Source organism: Heptranchias perlo, unplaced genomic scaffold, assembly GCF_035084215.1.
Source record: "Heptranchias perlo isolate sHepPer1 unplaced genomic scaffold, sHepPer1.hap1 HAP1_SCAFFOLD_296, whole genome shotgun sequence".
NCBI lineage: Eukaryota > Metazoa > Chordata > Chondrichthyes > Hexanchiformes > Hexanchidae > Heptranchias > Heptranchias perlo.
This window is the reverse complement of record NW_027139308.1, coordinates 105,001-127,500: the sequence shown is the minus strand read 5'-3', so window position 1 is coordinate 127,500 and position 22,500 is coordinate 105,001. Positions and strand designations below refer to the sequence as shown.

General features: G+C 53.6%; 10 pseudogenes; all 10 read left to right on the top strand.

Moving 5' to 3' along the window:
- The first annotated feature begins 3,409 nt into the window (after positions 1-3,409).
- On the top strand, positions 3,410-3,617 carry LOC137311070 (U2 spliceosomal RNA; annotated as a pseudogene).
- Positions 3,618-4,576: 959 nt separating this feature from the next.
- Positions 4,577-4,693, top strand: LOC137311046 (U2 spliceosomal RNA; annotated as a pseudogene).
- A 991-nt stretch (positions 4,694-5,684) lies between these two features.
- Positions 5,685-5,801, top strand: LOC137310954 (U2 spliceosomal RNA; annotated as a pseudogene).
- A 3,894-nt stretch (positions 5,802-9,695) lies between these two features.
- Positions 9,696-9,903, top strand: LOC137311058 (U2 spliceosomal RNA; annotated as a pseudogene).
- Positions 9,904-10,864: 961 nt separating this feature from the next.
- Positions 10,865-10,981, top strand: LOC137311045 (U2 spliceosomal RNA; annotated as a pseudogene).
- A 993-nt stretch (positions 10,982-11,974) lies between these two features.
- On the top strand, positions 11,975-12,091 carry LOC137310953 (U2 spliceosomal RNA; annotated as a pseudogene).
- A 3,894-nt stretch (positions 12,092-15,985) lies between these two features.
- LOC137311047 (U2 spliceosomal RNA) lies at positions 15,986-16,193 on the top strand (annotated as a pseudogene).
- Positions 16,194-17,154: 961 nt separating this feature from the next.
- On the top strand, positions 17,155-17,271 carry LOC137311044 (U2 spliceosomal RNA; annotated as a pseudogene).
- Positions 17,272-18,264: 993 nt separating this feature from the next.
- Positions 18,265-18,381, top strand: LOC137310952 (U2 spliceosomal RNA; annotated as a pseudogene).
- Positions 18,382-22,281: 3,900 nt separating this feature from the next.
- On the top strand, positions 22,282-22,489 carry LOC137311036 (U2 spliceosomal RNA; annotated as a pseudogene).
- The last annotated feature ends 11 nt before the right edge of the window (positions 22,490-22,500 follow it).

Here is a 22,500-nt window from a genome sequence, read left to right as displayed (position 1 = left end):
CAGAAAACCGGGTTCCTGGTGAAAGCAGTCCTGCCATTGACATGACAATGGACAGGGCCCGGCAGCTTGAGACACATCTTTCTTTCAATAAGCAAGTTCTTTTTAAAAAAGTTTCCTTCCACAGCAGCTCTGAGTGAGAGAGAGAGAGAGAGAGAGAGAGAGAGACTGACTGACTGACTGATACTGACACCGACACACACACACACACACACATATTATTTATTATTATTTTAAACGACAAAGGTGTTCAGAAGGAAGTCCTGGGGGGAAGGCAGGCAGGGAGGGACGGACACAGGGAAGTCCGCACAAAACAGGTCCCCTGGAACCTCTGACCCAGAAAACCGGGTTCCTGGTGAAAGCAGTCCTGCCCCGCCCTGCCATTAACATGACAATGGACAGGGCCCGGACCAGGCGCAGCGGACGGTAGCGAGCAGTCGGAGGGTGAAAATCCGCCAGTGGGTGAAAAGGAGAGCCGTGCGGTGAGAGGAGGCGGAAAGCGGTTCGCAGACTTTCGCTGTACCTCCGGCGGGCAGCGCCGCACCTCCGAGCGCTCGGTACCGTCCGCTGCGCCTCGTCCTGCCGCACGCGACGAGCCGTCCCCGGAGGAAATCGGCCTCGGCCTTCCTGAGATATCAGTCTCCAGGTGGGACAGAAAAACCGGGGGCCCCCGGCTCGCTTTCGGCGGCCCGCTAGTCGACTTCCCGTCGTGCGAACGCGATCCTTCCGGTACCTTTCGGTGCCCCTTGCCCGACTCTAGCTCCGGTGGTAAAGCGGAGTCGGTCGGTCTGACGGCCGCCGAGTTAGCAGGCGGAAAGCGGTTTGCAGCCTTTCGCTGTACCTCCGGCGGGCAGCGCCGCACCTCCGAGCGCTCGGTACCGTCCGCTGCGCCTCGTCCTGCCGCACGCGACGAGCCGTCCCCGGAGGAAATCGGCCTCGGCCCTCCTGAGATATCAACCTCCATACGGGCGTCACAAATCAGTGGACATGGTCAGCTGCAAAGCAGTGTCATTACAACCTTTCATAAACGACAGGGCAGCACTGCACTGCACCGCACTGCACTGCACCCCACACTACATCACACTTGCCTGCCTGCCTGCCTGCCTGCCTGCCGGCCTGCCGCTGCCTACTCTCACCAGCGGACCAAAGTGAGGATAACACCCCGAAGCAAGCATCTCCCTTGCCGCCCACCAGCCCACACCAATCCCCTTGCCTGCCTCCCACAAATTCCACCAGCGAGGCAAAGTGAAAATCAACCCCCAAAAAACGCACTCCACACCGGCCATCGCCCGCTATACACCCCCCCTGGGGCGAATATTAAGCCCGAGAACACCGACTGTAACCAACCGCAGTGAAAAGTTGAAGTGGCAACTCATTAACCAGATTTACACTTGGCAACTCATAAACCAAATGAACAAAAAATCTGGTTAATGAGTTGCCCAAAATAAATCTGGTTAATGAGTTGCCACTTCAACTTTTCACTGCGGTTGGTTACAGTCGGTGTTCTCGGGCTTAATATTCACCCCGGGGGGGGGGGGGTGGGTGATTCTGGGGGTAGTGTCCGGGAGGGTGAGCCTTTTATTCGGCAGGAGGCGTGTGGGGAAATCATCAACCTGTCAGACGATGAGTTGTCACAAACGCCATTGCTTAATGAAAGCTGCGCTCCCGAACTGGACTGACTGTCTGACTGTCTGTCTGTCCGTTTGTCAAGGGGAGGAAAAGGCGGTGGTGGTGGTGAGGGTGGAGCTTTACGCTCAGGAGGGGAGACTTTCCTTCATGCCAATTAATCTGCAGCAGAAAGTCATCCCCCCCCGACTGGGATTCGAAGCCCGGTCCTGACCACGAGACCACCGGGGAGAGCTGCCTCAAGTCCCTGAGGGACCTGGACACGAGGCCGAGGACACACGCACGCCTGCTGCACTGGCAGCAGCGACCAGCAGGGGGCTGACCGGCTGATCCTTCCCTTTCACAGGCAGGCTTTTGGCCCTCGATTAAACGACAAAGGTGTTCAGAAGGAAGTCCTGGGGGGGAGGGAGGGAGGCAGGGAAATCAGCACAAAGCAGGTCCCCTGGAATCTCACACCTGCGTCCCAGAAAACAGGTCTCCTGGTCAAAGCAGTCCTGCCCCGTCCTGCCATTAACGTGACAATGGACAGGGCCCCGGCAGCTTGAGACACATCTTTTTTTCAATATGCAAGTTCTTTTTAAAAAGGTTTCCTTCCACAGCAGCTCTGAGTAAGAGTGAGAGAGAGAGAGAGAGAGAGAGAGACACTGACTGACACTGACACTGACACTGACACACACACACACACACACACACACACACACACCGTCTCCCATCCGATTGGTGGACTATGGGATTGAAAATCGAACTTTGAGTTTCAATGCAGGGGGGAGAGCGCGAACGCAGCCCCTCCCAACTACCACACGCGCGTTGTTGTTGTTGTAATATAGAACTGCAAGTTGCCGTTGTCGTGGTCGTTTCGAATCAGCACAAAGTAGGTGCCTCCCTGGAATGTCACACCTGCGTCCCAGAAAACAGGTCTCCCGGTCAAAGCAGTCCCGCCCCGCCCTGGGATTAACGTGACAATGGACAGGGCCCAGTCAGGGAGCAGCTTGAGAGACGTCTTTCAATAGGCGCTTCTGAAACATTAACGCCTTGTTTCTTTCGACAGTTTAACCAGCCTTTAACACGCCTTGTGTTTTTATTTCCCATTTCCAGCCAGCCAGCCAGCCAGCCAGCCAGCCAGCCGAGCCGAGCCAGCATCTGCAGTATTTTTTTTGATTGGTCTTGCCTGCCGTGGAATGAATGTTTCAACACGAGCTGCTGATTGTCAGCACCTCACCTCTTTCTCAATTGGCCGTTGCAATCTCACTCGCTCGCTCATTGTGAGACACGTCACGTCACTAGTTTTACTCAAAGAGGTTTCCTTCCACGGCAGTTCGTTAGTGACTGAGACTGACTGACGGAGGTCCGTTGAGACACAACCCTCCCCCATCTGATTGGTGGCCTACTGGCAAATTTACCAATCTGTCAAGCAATCCTGGCAAGAAAGGAAAAAACGGCAACTTCTTTAAACTCATCCACTGTTGCAATTAGAAACGGTGGCAAAAAATGTGGCCAGAGTGGGAGAGAACGGCAGTGCTTCGAGACTGCTTTCAACACCGGCAGCCAGAGAACAAAGAGGGAGGGCAAACAGGACCCGAGATCAATTCGCATCGAGCGCGGTATCGCTTCTCGGCCTTTTGGCTAAGATCAAGTGGTCAAGTGGGGGAAGGCAACCATTTGGAGCCTTCCTGCCATTGTATGCCGGGGGGATGCAGTCAGGGAGAAATCCCCTCGGGCAGAGTGCAGAGCTTTGGCTTGTAGAGCTTTGGCTTGATGTAATGTCACTGCAAGGAATCTGGAATGAATCTGTAAGGCAATAAGGCACCCCAGAGTGTCAGAAAAAAAAAAAAAAAAAAAAATCTGTTCTTATCAGTTTAATATCTGATACGTCCCCTATCTGGGGACCATATATTAAATTGATTTTTGGAACAGGGAGATGGACTAGGGGCTTGCTCCGTCCACTCCACGCATCGACCCAGTATTGCAGTGTCTCTGGGAACGGTGCAGCTCCCTGTGGGGAGATATTCAAAAGGAAAAACAGCTCTTTCCCAGTGTCTCTGTGTGTGTGTGTGTGTGTGTGTGTGTTTTATTACTGAGAATAAAGCTGATATCTCTCTCTCTCTCTCTCTCTCTTACACTCAGAGCTGCTGTGGAAGGAAACCGTTTTAAAAAGAACTTTCTCAGCTCAGTGGTATTTTTTTCTTCTCCAAGGCTGAGTGCCGCTCGCACGGAGCGATATAATTCAAAGTGCAAAATAACTTGGCGTCGTTGACTTGAAACAAGCAGGGTCTGCTTCCAAATGAAAGCTGCGCTCCCGAACTGGACTGACTGTCTGTCTGTCTGTCTGTTTGTCAAGGGGTGGAAAAGGCGGCGGTGGTGGTGAGGGTGGAGCATTACGCACAGGAGGGGAGACTTTCTTTCAGAGGTGCCAATTAATCTGCAGCAGAAAGTCATCCCCCCCGACCGGGATTCGAAGCCCGGTCCTGACCACGAGACCACCGGGGAGAGTTGCCTCAAGTCCCTGAGGGACCTGGACACGAGGCCGAATACACACGCACGCCTGCTGCACTGGCAGCAGCGACCAACAGGGGGCTGACCGGCTGATCCTTCCCTTTCACAGGCAGGCTTTTGGCCCTCGCTCAAACGACAAAGGTGTTCAGAAGGAAGTGCTGGGGGGAAGGCAGGCAGGGAGGGACGGACACAGGGAAGTCCGCACAAAACAGGTCCCCTGGAACCTCTGACCCAGAAAACCGGGTTCCTGGTGAAAGCAGTCCTGCCATTGACAGGAGAATGGACAGGGCCCGGCAGCTTGAGACACATCTTTCTTTCAATAAGCAAGTTCTTTTTAAAAAAGTTTCCTTCCACAGCAGCTCTGAGTGAGAGAGAGAGAGAGAGAGACACTGACTCGCTGACTGATACTGACACCGACACACACACACACACACACACACACACACACACACACACACATATTATTTATTATTATTTTTAATTAATTTTTGGAACAGGGAGATGGACTAGGGGCTTGCTCTGTCCACTCTACGCATCGACCCAGTATTGCAGTGTTTCTGGGAACGGTGCAGCTCCCCGTGGGGAGATATTCAAAAGGAAAAACAGCTCTTTCCCAGTGTCTCTGTGTGTGTGTGTGTGTGTGTGTGTGTGTGTGTGTATTATTACTGAGAATAAAGCTGATATCTCTCTCTCTCTCTCTCTCTCTCTCTCTCTCTCACTCAGAGCTGCTGTGGAAGGAAACCGTTTTAAAAAGACCTTTCTCAGCTCAGTGGTATTTTTTTCTTCTCCAAGGCTGAGTGCCGCTCGCACGTAGCGATATAATTCAAAGTGCAAAATAACTTGGCGTCGTTGACTTTAAACAAGCAGGGTCTGCTTCCAAATGAAAGCTGCGCTCCCGAACTGGACTGACTGACTGACTGTCTGTCTGTCTGTCTGTCTGTTTGTCAAGGGGTGGAAAAGGCGGCGGTGGTGGTGAGGGTGGAGCTTTACGCTCAGGAGGGGAGACTTTCTTTCAGAGGTGCCAATTAATCTGCAGCAGAAAGCCATCCCCCCCGACCGGGATTCGAAGCCCGGTCCTGACCACGAGACCACCGGGGAGAGTTGCCTCAAGTCCCTGAGGGACCTGGACACGAGGCCGAGGACACACGCACGCCTGCTGCACTGGCAGCAGCGACCAACAGGGGGCTGACCGGCTGATCCTTCCCTTTCACAGGCAGGCTTTTGGCCCTCGCTCAAACGACAAAGGTGTTCAGAAGGAAGTGCTGGGGGGAAGGCAGGCAGGGAGGGACGGACACAGGGAAGTCCGCACAAAACAGGTCCCCTGGAACCTCTGACCCAGAAAAACGGGTTCCTGGTGAAAGCAGTCCTGCCATTGACATGACAATGGACAGGGCCCGGCAGCTTGAGACACATCTTTCTTTCAATATGCAAGTTCTTTTTAAAAAAGTTTCCTTCCACAGCAGCTCTGAGTGAGAGAGAGAGAGAGAGAGAGAGAGAGACACTGACTCACTGACTGATACTGACACCGACACACACACACACACACACACACACACACACACACACATATTATTTATTATTATTTTTAATTGATTTTTAGAACAGGGAGATGGAATAGGGGCTTGCTCCGTCCACTCCACGCATCGACCCAGTATTGCAGTGTTTCTGGGAACGGTGCAGCTCCCCGTGGGGAGATATTCAAAAGGAAAATCAGCTCTTTCCCAGTGTCTCTGTGTGTGTGTGTGTGTGTGTGTGTGTGTGTATTATTACTGAGAATAAAGCTGATATCTCTCTCTCTCTCTCACTCAGAGCTGCTGTGGAAGGAAACCTTTTTAAAAAGAACTTTCTCAGCTCAGTGGTATTTTTTTCTTCTCCAAGGCTGAGTGCCGCTCGCACGGAGCGATATAATTCAAAGTGCAAAATAACTTGGCGTCGTTGACTTTAAACAAGCAGGGTCTGCTTCCAAATGAAAGCTGCGCTCCCGAACTGTACTGACTGTCTGCCTGTCTGTCTGTCTGTCTGTTTGTCAAGGGGAGGAAAAGGTGGCGGTGGTGGTGGTGAGGGTGGAGCTTTACGCTCAGGAGGGGAGACTTTCTTTCAGAGGTGCCAATTAATCTGCAGCAGAAAGTCATCCCCCCCCCGACCGGGATTCGAAGCCCGGTCCTGACCACGAGACCACCGGGGAGAGTTGCCTCAAGTCCCTGAGGGACCTGGACACGAGGCCGAGGACACACGCACGCCTGCTGCACTGGCAGCAGCGACCAACAGGGGGCTGACCGGCTGATCCTTCCCTTTCACAGGCAGGCTTTTGGCCCTCGCTCAAACGACAAAGGTGTTCAGAAGGAAGTCCTGGGGGGAAGGCATGGAGGGACGGACACAGGGAAGTCCGCACAAAACAGGTCCCCTGGAACCTCTGACCCAGAAAACCGGGTTCCTGGTGAAAGCAGTCCTGCCCCGCCCTGCCATTAACATGACAATGGACAGGGCCCGGACCAGGCGCAGCGGACGGTAGCGAGCAGTCGGAGGGTGAAAATCCGCCAGTGGGTGAAAAGGAGAGCCGTGCGGTGAGAGGAGGCGGAAAGCGGTTCGCAGACTTTCGCTGTACCTCCGGCGGGCAGCGCCGCACCTCCGAGCGCTCGGTACCGTCCGCTGCGCCTCGTCCTGCCGCACGCGACGAGCCGTCCCCGGAGGAAATCGGCCTCGGCCTTCCTGAGATATCAGTCTCCAGGTGGGACAGAAAAACCGGGGGCCCCCGGCTCGCTTTCGGCGGCCCGCTAGTCGACTTCCCGTCGTGCGAACGCGATCCTTCCGGTACCCTTCGGTGCCCCTTGCCCGACTCTAGCTCCGGTGGTAAAGCGGAGTCGGTCGGTCTGACGGCCGCCGAGTTAGCAGGCGGAAAGCGGTTTGCAGCCTTTCGCTGTACCTCCGGCGGGCAGCGCCGCACCTCCGAGCGCTCGGTACCGTCCGCTGCGCCTCGTCCTGCCGCACGCGACGAGCCGTCCCCGGAGGAAATCGGCCTCGGCCCTCCTGAGATATCAGCCTCCATACGGGCGTCACAAATCAGTGGACATGGTCAGCTGCAAAGCAGTGTCATTACAACCTTTCATAAACGACAGGGCAGCACTGCACTGCACTGCACTGCACCCCACACTACATCACACTTGCCTGCCTGCCTGCCAGCCTGCCGCTGCCTACTCTCACCAGCGGACCAAAGTGAGGATAACACCCCGAAGCAAGCATCTCCCTTGCCGCCCACCAGCCCACACCAATCCCCTTGCCTGCCTCCCACAAATTCCACCAGCGAGGCAAAGTGAAAATCAACCCCCAAAAAACGCACTCCACACCGGCCATCGCCCGCTATACACCCCCCCTGGGGCGAATATTAAGCCCGAGAACACCGACTGTAACCAACCGCAGTGAAAAGTTGAAGTGGCAACTCATTAACCAGATTTACACTTGGCAACTCATAAACCAAATGAACAAAAAATCTGGTTAATGAGTTGCCCAAAATAAATCTGGTTAATGAGTTGCCACTTCAACTTTTCACTGCGGTTGGTTACAGTCGGTGTTCTCGGGCTTAATATTCACCCCGGGGGGGGGGGGTGGGTGATTCTGGGGGTAGTGTCCGGGAGGGTGAGCCTTTTATTCGGCAGGAGGCGTGTGGGGAAATCATCAACCTGTCAGACGATGAGTTGTCACAAATGCCATTGCTTAATGAAAGCTGCGCTCCCGAACTGGACTGACTGTCTGTCTGTCTGTCTGTCTGTCCGTTTGTCAAGGGGAGGAAAAGGCGGTGGTGGTGGTGGTGAGGGTGGAGCTTTACGCTCAGGAGGGGAGACTTTCCTTCATGCCAATTAATCTGCAGCAGAAAGTCATCCCCCCCCGACTGGGATTCGAAGCCCGGTCCTGACCACGAGACCACCGGGGAGAGCTGCCTCAAGTCCCTGAGGGACCTGGACACGAGGCCGAGGACACACGCACGCCTGCTGCACTGGCAGCAGCGACCAGCAGGGGGCTGACCGGCTGATCCTTCCCTTTCACAGGCAGGCTTTTGGCCCTCGCTGAAACGACAAAGGTGTTCAGAAGGAAGTCCTGGGGAGGAGGGAGGGAGGCAGGGAAATCAGCACAAAGCAGGTCCCCTGGAATCTCACACCTGCGTCCCAGAAAACAGGTCTCCTGGTCAAAGCAGTCCTGCCCCGTCCTGCCATTAACGTGACAATGGACAGGGCCCGGCAGCTTGAGACACATCTTTTTTTCAATATGCAAGTTCTTTTTAAAAAGGTTTCCTTCCACAGCAGCTCTGAGTAAGAGTGAGAGAGAGAGAGAGAGAGAGAGAGACTGACACTGACACTGACACACACACACACACACACACACCGTCTCCCATCCGATTGGTGGACTATGGGATTGAAAATCGAACTTTGAGTTTCAATGCAGGGGGGAGAGCGCGAACGCAGCCCCTCCCAACTACCACACGCGCGTTGTTGTTGTTGTAATATAGAACTGCAAGTTGCCGTTGTCGTGGTCGTTTCGAATCAGCACAAAGTAGGTGCCTCCCTGGAATGTCACACCTGCGTCCCAGAAAACAGGTCTCCCGGTCAAAGCAGTCCCGCCCCCGCCCTGGGATTAACATGACAACGGACAGGGCCCAGTCAGGGAGCAGCTTGAGAGACACCTTTCAATAGGCGCTTCTGAAACATTAACGCCTTGTTTCTTCCGACAGTTTAACCAGCGATTAACATGACAACGGACAGGGCCCAGTCAGGGAGCAGCTTGAGAGACGTCTTTCAATAGGCGCTTCTGAAACATTAACGCCTTGTTTCTTTCGACAGTTTAACCAGCCTTTAACACGCCTTGTGTTTTTATTTCCCATTTCCAGCCAGCCAGCCAGCCAGCCAGCCAGCCAGCCAGCCGAGCCGAGCCAGCATCTGCAGTATTTTTTTTGATTGGTCTTGCCTGCCGTGGAATGAATGTTTCAACACGAGCTGCTGATTGTCAGCACCTCACCTCTTTCTCAATTGGCCGTTGCAATCTCACTCGCTCGCTCATTGTGAGACACGTCACGTCACGTCACTAGTTTTACTCAAAGAGGTTTCCTTCCACGGCAGTTCGTTAGTGACTGAGACTGACTGACGGAGGTCCGTTGAGACACAACCCTCCCCCATCTGATTGGTGGCCTACTGGCAAATTTACCAATCTGTCAAGCAATCCTGGCAAGAAAGGAAAAAACGGCAACTTCTTTAAACTCATCCACTGTTGCAATTAGAAACGGTGGCAAAAAATGTGGCCAGAGTAGGAGAGAACGGCAGTGCTTCGAGACTGCTTTCAACACCGGCAGCCAGAGAACAAAGAGGGAGGGCAAACAGGACCCGAGATCAATTCGCATCGAGCGCGGTATCGCTTCTCGGCCTTTTGGCTAAGATCAAGTGGTCAAGTGGGGGAAGGCAACCATTTGGAGCCTTCCTGCCATTGTATGCCGGGGGGATGCAGTCAGGGAGAAATCCCCTCGGGCAGAGTGCAGAGCTTTGGCTTGTAGAGCTTTGGCTTGATGTAATGTCACTGCAAGGAATCTGGAATGAATCTGTAAGGCAATAAGGCACCCCAGAGTGTCAGAAAAAAAAAAAAAAAAAAAAATCTGTTCTTATCAGTTTAATATCTGATACGTCCCCTATCTGGGGACCATATATTAAATTGATTTTTGGAACAGGGAGATGGACTAGGGGCTTGCTCCGTCCACTCCACGCATCGACCCAGTATTGCAGTGTCTCTGGGAACGGTGCAGCTCCCTGTGGGGAGATATTCAAAAGGAAAAACAGCTCTTTCCCAGTGTCTCTGTGTGTGTGTGTGTGTGTGTGTGTGTTTTATTACTGAGAATAAAGCTGATATCTCTCTCTCTCTCTCTCTCTCTTACACTCAGAGCTGCTGTGGAAGGAAACCGTTTTAAAAAGAACTTTCTCAGCTCAGTGGTATTTTTTTCTTCTCCAAGGCTGAGTGCCGCTCGCACGGAGCGATATAATTCAAAGTGCAAAATAACTTGGCGTCGTTGACTTGAAACAAGCAGGGTCTGCTTCCAAATGAAAGCTGCGCTCCCGAACTGGACTGACTGTCTGTCTGTCTGTCTGTTTGTCAAGGGGTGGAAAAGGCGGCGGTGGTGGTGAGGGTGGAGCATTACGCACAGGAGGGGAGACTTTCTTTCAGAGGTGCCAATTAATCTGCAGCAGAAAGTCATCCCCCCCGACCGGGATTCGAAGCCCGGTCCTGACCACGAGACCACCGGGGAGAGTTGCCTCAAGTCCCTGAGGGACCTGGACACGAGGCCGAATACACACGCACGCCTGCTGCACTGGCAGCAGCGACCAACAGGGGGCTGACCGGCTGATCCTTCCCTTTCACAGGCAGGCTTTTGGCCCTCGCTCAAACGACAAAGGTGTTCAGAAGGAAGTGCTGGGGGGAAGGCAGGCAGGGAGGGACGGACACAGGGAAGTCCGCACAAAACAGGTCCCCTGGAACCTCTGACCCAGAAAACCGGGTTCCTGGTGAAAGCAGTCCTGCCATTGACAGGAGAATGGACAGGGCCCGGCAGCTTGAGACACATCTTTCTTTCAATAAGCAAGTTCTTTTTAAAAAAGTTTCCTTCCACAGCAGCTCTGAGTGAGAGAGAGAGAGAGAGAGACACTGACTCGCTGACTGATACTGACACCGACACACACACACACACACACACACACACACACACACACACACACATATTATTTATTATTATTTTTAATTAATTTTTGGAACAGGGAGATGGACTAGGGGCTTGCTCTGTCCACTCTACGCATCGACCCAGTATTGCAGTGTTTCTGGGAACGGTGCAGCTCCCCGTGGGGAGATATTCAAAAGGAAAAACAGCTCTTTCCCAGTGTCTCTGTGTGTGTGTGTGTGTGTGTGTGTGTGTGTGTGTATTATTACTGAGAATAAAGCTGATATCTCTCTCTCTCTCTCTCTCTCTCTCTCTCTCTCTCACTCAGAGCTGCTGTGGAAGGAAACCGTTTTAAAAAGACCTTTCTCAGCTCAGTGGTATTTTTTTCTTCTCCAAGGCTGAGTGCCGCTCGCACGTAGCGATATAATTCAAAGTGCAAAATAACTTGGCGTCGTTGACTTTAAACAAGCAGGGTCTGCTTCCAAATGAAAGCTGCGCTCCCGAACTGGACTGACTGACTGACTGTCTGTCTGTCTGTCTGTCTGTTTGTCAAGGGGTGGAAAAGGCGGCGGTGGTGGTGAGGGTGGAGCTTTACGCTCAGGAGGGGAGACTTTCTTTCAGAGGTGCCAATTAATCTGCAGCAGAAAGCCATCCCCCCCGACCGGGATTCGAAGCCCGGTCCTGACCACGAGACCACCGGGGAGAGTTGCCTCAAGTCCCTGAGGGACCTGGACACGAGGCCGAGGACACACGCACGCCTGCTGCACTGGCAGCAGCGACCAACAGGGGGCTGACCGGCTGATCCTTCCCTTTCACAGGCAGGCTTTTGGCCCTCGCTCAAACGACAAAGGTGTTCAGAAGGAAGTGCTGGGGGGAAGGCAGGCAGGGAGGGACGGACACAGGGAAGTCCGCACAAAACAGGTCCCCTGGAACCTCTGACCCAGAAAAACGGGTTCCTGGTGAAAGCAGTCCTGCCATTGACATGACAATGGACAGGGCCCGGCAGCTTGAGACACATCTTTCTTTCAATATGCAAGTTCTTTTTAAAAAAGTTTCCTTCCACAGCAGCTCTGAGTGAGAGAGAGAGAGAGAGAGAGAGAGAGACACTGACTCACTGACTGATACTGACACCGACACACACACACACACACACACACACACACACACACACATATTATTTATTATTATTTTTAATTGATTTTTAGAACAGGGAGATGGAATAGGGGCTTGCTCCGTCCACTCCACGCATCGACCCAGTATTGCAGTGTTTCTGGGAACGGTGCAGCTCCCCGTGGGGAGATATTCAAAAGGAAAATCAGCTCTTTCCCAGTGTCTCTGTGTGTGTGTGTGTGTGTGTGTGTGTGTGTATTATTACTGAGAATAAAGCTGATATCTCTCTCTCTCTCTCACTCAGAGCTGCTGTGGAAGGAAACCTTTTTAAAAAGAACTTTCTCAGCTCAGTGGTATTTTTTTCTTCTCCAAGGCTGAGTGCCGCTCGCACGGAGCGATATAATTCAAAGTGCAAAATAACTTGGCGTCGTTGACTTTAAACAAGCAGGGTCTGCTTCCAAATGAAAGCTGCGCTCCCGAACTGTACTGACTGTCTGCCTGTCTGTCTGTCTGTCTGTTTGTCAAGGGGAGGAAAAGGTGGCGGTGGTGGTGGTGAGGGTGGAGCTTTACGCTCAGGAGGGGAGACTTTCTTTCAGAGGTGCCAATTAATCTGCAGCAGAAAGTCATCCCCCCCCCGACCGGGATTCGAAGCCCGGTCCTGACCACGAGACCACCGGGGAGAGTTGCCTCAAGTCCCTGAGGGACCTGGACACGAGGCCGAGGACACACGCACGCCTGCTGCACTGGCAGCAGCGACCAACAGGGGGCTGACCGGCTGATCCTTCCCTTTCACAGGCAGGCTTTTGGCCCTCGCTCAAACGACAAAGGTGTTCAGAAGGAAGTCCTGGGGGGAAGGCATGGAGGGACGGACACAGGGAAGTCCGCACAAAACAGGTCCCCTGGAACCTCTGACCCAGAAAACCGGGTTCCTGGTGAAAGCAGTCCTGCCCCGCCCTGCCATTAACATGACAATGGACAGGGCCCGGACCAGGCGCAGCGGACGGTAGCGAGCAGTCGGAGGGTGAAAATCCGCCAGTGGGTGAAAAGGAGAGCCGTGCGGTGAGAGGAGGCGGAAAGCGGTTCGCAGACTTTCGCTGTACCTCCGGCGGGCAGCGCCGCACCTCCGAGCGCTCGGTACCGTCCGCTGCGCCTCGTCCTGCCGCACGCGACGAGCCGTCCCCGGAGGAAATCGGCCTCGGCCTTCCTGAGATATCAGTCTCCAGGTGGGACAGAAAAACCGGGGGCCCCCGGCTCGCTTTCGGCGGCCCGCTAGTCGACTTCCCGTCGTGCGAACGCGATCCTTCCGGTACCCTTCGGTGCCCCTTGCCCGACTCTAGCTCCGGTGGTAAAGCGGAGTCGGTCGGTCTGACGGCCGCCGAGTTAGCAGGCGGAAAGCGGTTTGCAGCCTTTCGCTGTACCTCCGGCGGGCAGCGCCGCACCTCCGAGCGCTCGGTACCGTCCGCTGCGCCTCGTCCTGCCGCACGCGACGAGCCGTCCCCGGAGGAAATCGGCCTCGGCCCTCCTGAGATATCAGCCTCCATACGGGCGTCACAAATCAGTGGACATGGTCAGCTGCAAAGCAGTGTCATTACAACCTTTCATAAACGACAGGGCAGCACTGCACTGCACTGCACTGCACCCCACACTACATCACACTTGCCTGCCTGCCTGCCAGCCTGCCGCTGCCTACTCTCACCAGCGGACCAAAGTGAGGATAACACCCCGAAGCAAGCATCTCCCTTGCCGCCCACCAGCCCACACCAATCCCCTTGCCTGCCTCCCACAAATTCCACCAGCGAGGCAAAGTGAAAATCAACCCCCAAAAAACGCACTCCACACCGGCCATCGCCCGCTATACACCCCCCCTGGGGTGAATATTAAGCCCGAGAACACCGACTGTAACCAACCGCAGTGAAAAGTTGAAGTGGCAACTCATTAACCAGATTTACACTTGGCAACTCATAAACCAAATGAACAAAAAATCTGGTTAATGAGTTGCCCAAAATAAATCTGGTTAATGAGTTGCCACTTCAACTTTTCACTGCGGTTGGTTACAGTCGGTGTTCTCGGGCTTAATATTCACCCCGGGGGGGGGGGGTGGGTGATTCTGGGGGTAGTGTCCGGGAGGGTGAGCCTTTTATTCGGCAGGAGGCGTGTGGGGAAATCATCAACCTGTCAGACGATGAGTTGTCACAAATGCCATTGCTTAATGAAAGCTGCGCTCCCGAACTGGACTGACTGTCTGTCTGTCTGTCTGTCTGTCCGTTTGTCAAGGGGAGGAAAAGGCGGTGGTGGTGGTGGTGAGGGTGGAGCTTTACGCTCAGGAGGGGAGACTTTCCTTCATGCCAATTAATCTGCAGCAGAAAGTCATCCCCCCCCGACTGGGATTCGAAGCCCGGTCCTGACCACGAGACCACCGGGGAGAGCTGCCTCAAGTCCCTGAGGGACCTGGACACGAGGCCGAGGACACACGCACGCCTGCTGCACTGGCAGCAGCGACCAGCAGGGGGCTGACCGGCTGATCCTTCCCTTTCACAGGCAGGCTTTTGGCCCTCGCTGAAACGACAAAGGTGTTCAGAAGGAAGTCCTGGGGAGGAGGGAGGGAGGCAGGGAAATCAGCACAAAGCAGGTCCCCTGGAATCTCACACCTGCGTCCCAGAAAACAGGTCTCCTGGTCAAAGCAGTCCTGCCCCGTCCTGCCATTAACGTGACAATGGACAGGGCCCGGCAGCTTGAGACACATCTTTTTTTCAATATGCAAGTTCTTTTTAAAAAGGTTTCCTTCCACAGCAGCTCTGAGTAAGAGTGAGAGAGAGAGAGAGAGAGAGAGAGACTGACACTGACACTGACACACACACACACACACACACACCGTCTCCCATCCGATTGGTGGACTATGGGATTGAAAATCGAACTTTGAGTTTCAATGCAGGGGGGAGAGCGCGAACGCAGCCCCTCCCAACTACCACACGCGCGTTGTTGTTGTTGTAATATAGAACTGCAAGTTGCCGTTGTCGTGGTCGTTTCGAATCAGCACAAAGTAGGTGCCTCCCTGGAATGTCACACCTGCGTCCCAGAAAACAGGTCTCCCGGTCAAAGCAGTCCCGCCCCCGCCCTGGGATTAACATGACAACGGACAGGGCCCAGTCAGGGAGCAGCTTGAGAGACACCTTTCAATAGGCGCTTCTGAAACATTAACGCCTTGTTTCTTCCGACAGTTTAACCAGCGATTAACATGACAACGGACAGGGCCCAGTCAGGGAGCAGCTTGAGAGACGTCTTTCAATAGGCGCTTCTGAAACATTAACGCCTTGTTTCTTTCGACAGTTTAACCAGCCTTTAACACGCCTTGTGTTTTTATTTCCCATTTCCAGCCAGCCAGCCAGCCAGCCAGCCAGCCAGCCAGCCGAGCCGAGCCAGCATCTGCAGTATTTTTTTTGATTGGTCTTGCCTGCCGTGGAATGAATGTTTCAACACGAGCTGCTGATTGTCAGCACCTCACCTCTTTCTCAATTGGCCGTTGCAATCTCACTCGCTCGCTCATTGTGAGACACGTCACGTCACGTCACTAGTTTTACTCAAAGAGGTTTCCTTCCACGGCAGTTCGTTAGTGACTGAGACTGACTGACGGAGGTCCGTTGAGACACAACCCTCCCCCATCTGATTGGTGGCCTACTGGCAAATTTACCAATCTGTCAAGCAATCCTGGCAAGAAAGGAAAAAACGGCAACTTCTTTAAACTCATCCACTGTTGCAATTAGAAACGGTGGCAAAAAATGTGGCCAGAGTAGGAGAGAACGGCAGTGCTTCGAGACTGCTTTCAACACCGGCAGCCAGAGAACAAAGAGGGAGGGCAAACAGGACCCGAGATCAATTCGCATCGAGCGCGGTATCGCTTCTCGGCCTTTTGGCTAAGATCAAGTGGTCAAGTGGGGGAAGGCAACCATTTGGAGCCTTCCTGCCATTGTATGCCGGGGGGATGCAGTCAGGGAGAAATCCCCTCGGGCAGAGTGCAGAGCTTTGGCTTGTAGAGCTTTGGCTTGATGTAATGTCACTGCAAGGAATCTGGAATGAATCTGTAAGGCAATAAGGCACCCCAGAGTGTCAGAAAAAAAAAAAAAAAAAAAAATCTGTTCTTATCAGTTTAATATCTGATACGTCCCCTATCTGGGGACCATATATTAAATTGATTTTTGGAACAGGGAGATGGACTAGGGGCTTGCTCCGTCCACTCCACGCATCGACCCAGTATTGCAGTGTCTCTGGGAACGGTGCAGCTCCCTGTGGGGAGATATTCAAAAGGAAAAACAGCTCTTTCCCAGTGTCTCTGTGTGTGTGTGTGTGTGTGTGTGTGTTTTATTACTGAGAATAAAGCTGATATCTCTCTCTCTCTCTCTCTCTCTTACACTCAGAGCTGCTGTGGAAGGAAACCGTTTTAAAAAGAACTTTCTCAGCTCAGTGGTATTTTTTTCTTCTCCAAGGCTGAGTGCCGCTCGCACGGAGCGATATAATTCAAAGTGCAAAATAACTTGGCGTCGTTGACTTGAAACAAGCAGGGTCTGCTTCCAAATGAAAGCTGCGCTCCCGAACTGGACTGACTGTCTGTCTGTCTGTCTGTTTGTCAAGGGGTGGAAAAGGCGGCGGTGGTGGTGAGGGTGGAGCATTACGCACAGGAGGGGAGACTTTCTTTCAGAGGTGCCAATTAATCTGCAGCAGAAAGTCATCCCCCCCGACCGGGATTCGAAGCCCGGTCCTGACCACGAGACCACCGGGGAGAGTTGCCTCAAGTCCCTGAGGGACCTGGACACGAGGCCGAATACACACGCACGCCTGCTGCACTGGCAGCAGCGACCAACAGGGGGCTGACCGGCTGATCCTTCCCTTTCACAGGCAGGCTTTTGGCCCTCGCTCAAACGACAAAGGTGTTCAGAAGGAAGTGCTGGGGGGAAGGCAGGCAGGGAGGGACGGACACAGGGAAGTCCGCACAAAACAGGTCCCCTGGAACCTCTGACCCAGAAAACCGGGTTCCTGGTGAAAGCAGTCCTGCCATTGACAGGAGAATGGACAGGGCCCGGCAGCTTGAGACACATCTTTCTTTCAATAAGCAAGTTCTTTTTAAAAAAGTTTCCTTCCACAGCAGCTCTGAGTGAGAGAGAGAGAGAGAGAGACACTGACTCGCTGACTGATACTGACACCGACACACACACACACACACACACACACACACACACACACACACACATATTATTTATTATTATTTTTAATTAATTTTTGGAACAGGGAGATGGACTAGGGGCTTGCTCTGTCCACTCTACGCATCGACCCAGTATTGCAGTGTTTCTGGGAACGGTGCAGCTCCCCGTGGGGAGATATTCAAAAGGAAAAACAGCTCTTTCCCAGTGTCTCTGTGTGTGTGTGTGTGTGTGTGTGTGTGTGTGTGTATTATTACTGAGAATAAAGCTGATATCTCTCTCTCTCTCTCTCTCTCTCTCTCTCTCTCTCACTCAGAGCTGCTGTGGAAGGAAACCGTTTTAAAAAGACCTTTCTCAGCTCAGTGGTATTTTTTTCTTCTCCAAGGCTGAGTGCCGCTCGCACGTAGCGATATAATTCAAAGTGCAAAATAACTTGGCGTCGTTGACTTTAAACAAGCAGGGTCTGCTTCCAAATGAAAGCTGCGCTCCCGAACTGGACTGACTGACTGACTGTCTGTCTGTCTGTCTGTCTGTTTGTCAAGGGGTGGAAAAGGCGGCGGTGGTGGTGAGGGTGGAGCTTTACGCTCAGGAGGGGAGACTTTCTTTCAGAGGTGCCAATTAATCTGCAGCAGAAAGCCATCCCCCCCGACCGGGATTCGAAGCCCGGTCCTGACCACGAGACCACCGGGGAGAGTTGCCTCAAGTCCCTGAGGGACCTGGACACGAGGCCGAGGACACACGCACGCCTGCTGCACTGGCAGCAGCGACCAACAGGGGGCTGACCGGCTGATCCTTCCCTTTCACAGGCAGGCTTTTGGCCCTCGCTCAAACGACAAAGGTGTTCAGAAGGAAGTGCTGGGGGGAAGGCAGGCAGGGAGGGACGGACACAGGGAAGTCCGCACAAAACAGGTCCCCTGGAACCTCTGACCCAGAAAAACGGGTTCCTGGTGAAAGCAGTCCTGCCATTGACATGACAATGGACAGGGCCCGGCAGCTTGAGACACATCTTTCTTTCAATATGCAAGTTCTTTTTAAAAAAGTTTCCTTCCACAGCAGCTCTGAGTGAGAGAGAGAGAGAGAGAGAGAGAGAGACACTGACTCACTGACTGATACTGACACCGACACACACACACACACACACACACACACACACACACACATATTATTTATTATTATTTTTAATTGATTTTTAGAACAGGGAGATGGAATAGGGGCTTGCTCCGTCCACTCCACGCATCGACCCAGTATTGCAGTGTTTCTGGGAACGGTGCAGCTCCCCGTGGGGAGATATTCAAAAGGAAAATCAGCTCTTTCCCAGTGTCTCTGTGTGTGTGTGTGTGTGTGTGTGTGTGTGTATTATTACTGAGAATAAAGCTGATATCTCTCTCTCTCTCTCACTCAGAGCTGCTGTGGAAGGAAACCTTTTTAAAAAGAACTTTCTCAGCTCAGTGGTATTTTTTTCTTCTCCAAGGCTGAGTGCCGCTCGCACGGAGCGATATAATTCAAAGTGCAAAATAACTTGGCGTCGTTGACTTTAAACAAGCAGGGTCTGCTTCCAAATGAAAGCTGCGCTCCCGAACTGTACTGACTGTCTGCCTGTCTGTCTGTCTGTCTGTTTGTCAAGGGGAGGAAAAGGTGGCGGTGGTGGTGGTGAGGGTGGAGCTTTACGCTCAGGAGGGGAGACTTTCTTTCAGAGGTGCCAATTAATCTGCAGCAGAAAGTCATCCCCCCCCCGACCGGGATTCGAAGCCCGGTCCTGACCACGAGACCACCGGGGAGAGTTGCCTCAAGTCCCTGAGGGACCTGGACACGAGGCCGAGGACACACGCACGCCTGCTGCACTGGCAGCAGCGACCAACAGGGGGCTGACCGGCTGATCCTTCCCTTTCACAGGCAGGCTTTTGGCCCTCGCTCAAACGACAAAGGTGTTCAGAAGGAAGTCCTGGGGGGAAGGCATGGAGGGACGGACACAGGGAAGTCCGCACAAAACAGGTCCCCTGGAACCTCTGACCCAGAAAACCGGGTTCCTGGTGAAAGCAGTCCTGCCCCGCCCTGCCATTAACATGACAATGGACAGGGCCCGGACCAGGCGCAGCGGACGGTAGCGAGCAGTCGGAGGGTGAAAATCCGCCAGTGGGTGAAAAGGAGAGCCGTGCGGTGAGAGGAGGCGGAAAGCGGTTCGCAGACTTTCGCTGTACCTCCGGCGGGCAGCGCCGCACCTCCGAGCGCTCGGTACCGTCCGCTGCGCCTCGTCCTGCCGCACGCGACGAGCCGTCCCCGGAGGAAATCGGCCTCGGCCTTCCTGAGATATCAGTCTCCAGGTGGGACAGAAAAACCGGGGGCCCCCGGCTCGCTTTCGGCGGCCCGCTAGTCGACTTCCCGTCGTGCGAACGCGATCCTTCCGGTACCCTTCGGTGCCCCTTGCCCGACTCTAGCTCCGGTGGTAAAGCGGAGTCGGTCGGTCTGACGGCCGCCGAGTTAGCAGGCGGAAAGCGGTTTGCAGCCTTTCGCTGTACCTCCGGCGGGCAGCGCCGCACCTCCGAGCGCTCGGTACCGTCCGCTGCGCCTCGTCCTGCCGCACGCGACGAGCCGTCCCCGGAGGAAATCGGCCTCGGCCCTCCTGAGATATCAGCCTCCATACGGGCGTCACAAATCAGTGGACATGGTCAGCTGCAAAGCAGTGTCATTACAACCTTTCATAAACGACAGGGCAGCACTGCACTGCACTGCACTGCACCCCACACTACATCACACTTGCCTGCCTGCCTGCCAGCCTGCCGCTGCCTACTCTCACCAGCGGACCAAAGTGAGGATAACACCCCGAAGCAAGCATCTCCCTTGCCGCCCACCAGCCCACACCAATCCCCTTGCCTGCCTCCCACAAATTCCACCAGCGAGGCAAAGTGAAAATCAACCCCCAAAAAACGCACTCCACACCGGCCATCGCCCGCTATACACCCCCCCTGGGGTGAATATTAAGCCCGAGAACACCGACTGTAACCAACCGCAGTGAAAAGTTGAAGTGGCAACTCATTAACCAGATTTACACTTGGCAACTCATAAACCAAATGAACAAAAAATCTGGTTAATGAGTTGCCCAAAATAAATCTGGTTAATGAGTTGCCACTTCAACTTTTCACTGCGGTTGGTTACAGTCGGTGTTCTCGGGCTTAATATTCACCCCGGGGGGGGGGGGTGGGTGATTCTGGGGGTAGTGTCCGGGAGGGTGAGCCTTTTATTCGGCAGGAGGCGTGTGGGGAAATCATCAACCTGTCAGACGATGAGTTGTCACAAATGCCATTGCTTAATGAAAGCTGCGCTCCCGAACTGGACTGACTGTCTGTCTGTCTGTCTGTCTGTCCGTTTGTCAAGGGGAGGAAAAGGCGGTGGTGGTGGTGGTGAGGGTGGAGCTTTACGCTCAGGAGGGGAGACTTTCCTTCATGCCAATTAATCTGCAGCAGAAAGTCATCCCCCCCCGACTGGGATTCGAAGCCCGGTCCTGACCACGAGACCACCGGGGAGAGCTGCCTCAAGTCCCTGAGGGACCTGGACACGAGGCCGAGGACACACGCACGCCTGCTGCACTGGCAGCAGCGACCAGCAGGGGGCTGACCGGCTGATCCTTCCCTTTCACAGGCAGGCTTTTGGCCCTCGCTGAAACGACAAAGGTGTTCAGAAGGAAGTCCTGGGGAGGAGGGAGGGAGGCAGGGAAATCAGCACAAAGCAGGTCCCCTGGAATCTCACACCTGCGTCCCAGAAAACAGGTCTCCTGGTCAAAGCAGTCCTGCCCCGTCCTGCCATTAACGTGACAATGGACAGGGCCCGGCAGCTTGAGACACATCTTTTTTTCAATATGCAAGTTCTTTTTAAAAAGGTTTCCTTCCACAGCAGCTCTGAGTAAGAGTGAGAGAGAGAGAGAGAGAGAGAGAGACTGACACTGACACTGACACTGACACACACACACACACACACACACCGTCTCCCATCCGATTGGTGGACTATGGGATTGAAAATCGAACTTTGAGTTTCAATGCAGGGGGGAGAGCGCGAACGCAGCCCCTCCCAACTACCACACGCGCGTTGTTGTTGTTGTAATATAGAACTGCAAGTTGCCGTTGTCGTGGTCGTTTCGAATCAGCACAAAGTAGGTGCCTCCCTGGAATGTCACACCTGCGTCCCAGAAAACAGGTCTCCCGGTCAAAGCAGTCCCGCCCCCGCCCTGGGATTAACATGACAACGGACAGGGCCCAGTCAGGGAGCAGCTTGAGAGACACCTTTCAATAGGCGCTTCTGAAACATTAACGCCTTGTTTCTTCCGACAGTTTAACCAGCGATTAACATGACAACGGACAGGGCCCAGTCAGGGAGCAGCTTGAGAGACGTCTTTCAATAGGCGCTTCTGAAACATTAACGCCTTGTTTCTTTCGACAGTTTAACCAGCCTTTAACACGCCTTGTGTTTTTATTTCCCATTTCCAGCCAGCCAGCCAGCCAGCCAGCCAGCCAGCCAGCCGAGCCGAGCCAGCATCTGCAGTATTTTTTTTGATTGGTCTTGCCTGCCGTGGAATGAATGTTTCAACACGAGCTGCTGATTGTCAGCACCTCACCTCTTTCTCAATTGGCCGTTGCAATCTCACTCGCTCGCTCATTGTGAGACACGTCACGTCACGTCACTAGTTTTACTCAAAGAGGTTTCCTTCCACGGCAGTTCGTTAGTGACTGAGACTGACTGACGGAGGTCCGTTGAGACACAACCCTCCCCCATCTGATTGGTGGCCTACTGGCAAATTTACCAATCTGTCAAGCAATCCTGGCAAGAAAGGAAAAAACGGCAACTTCTTTAAACTCATCCACTGTTGCAATTAGAAACGGTGGCAAAAAATGTGGCCAGAGTAGGAGAGAACGGCAGTGCTTCGAGACTGCTTTCAACACCGGCAGCCAGAGAACAAAGAGGGAGGGCAAACAGGACCCGAGATCAATTCGCATCGAGCGCGGTATCGCTTCTCGGCCTTTTGGCTAAGATCAAGTGGTCAAGTGGGGGAAGGCAACCATTTGGAGCCTTCCTGCCATTGTATGCCGGGGGGATGCAGTCAGGGAGAAATCCCCTCGGGCAGAGTGCAGAGCTTTGGCTTGTAGAGCTTTGGCTTGATGTAATGTCACTGCAAGGAATCTGGAATGAATCTGTAAGGCAATAAGGCACCCCAGAGTGTCAGAAAAAAAAAAAAAAAAAAAAATCTGTTCTTATCAGTTTAATATCTGATACGTCCCCTATCTGGGGACCATATATTAAATTGATTTTTGGAACAGGGAGATGGACTAGGGGCTTGCTCCGTCCACTCCACGCATCGACCCAGTATTGCAGTGTCTCTGGGAACGGTGCAGCTCCCTGTGGGGAGAT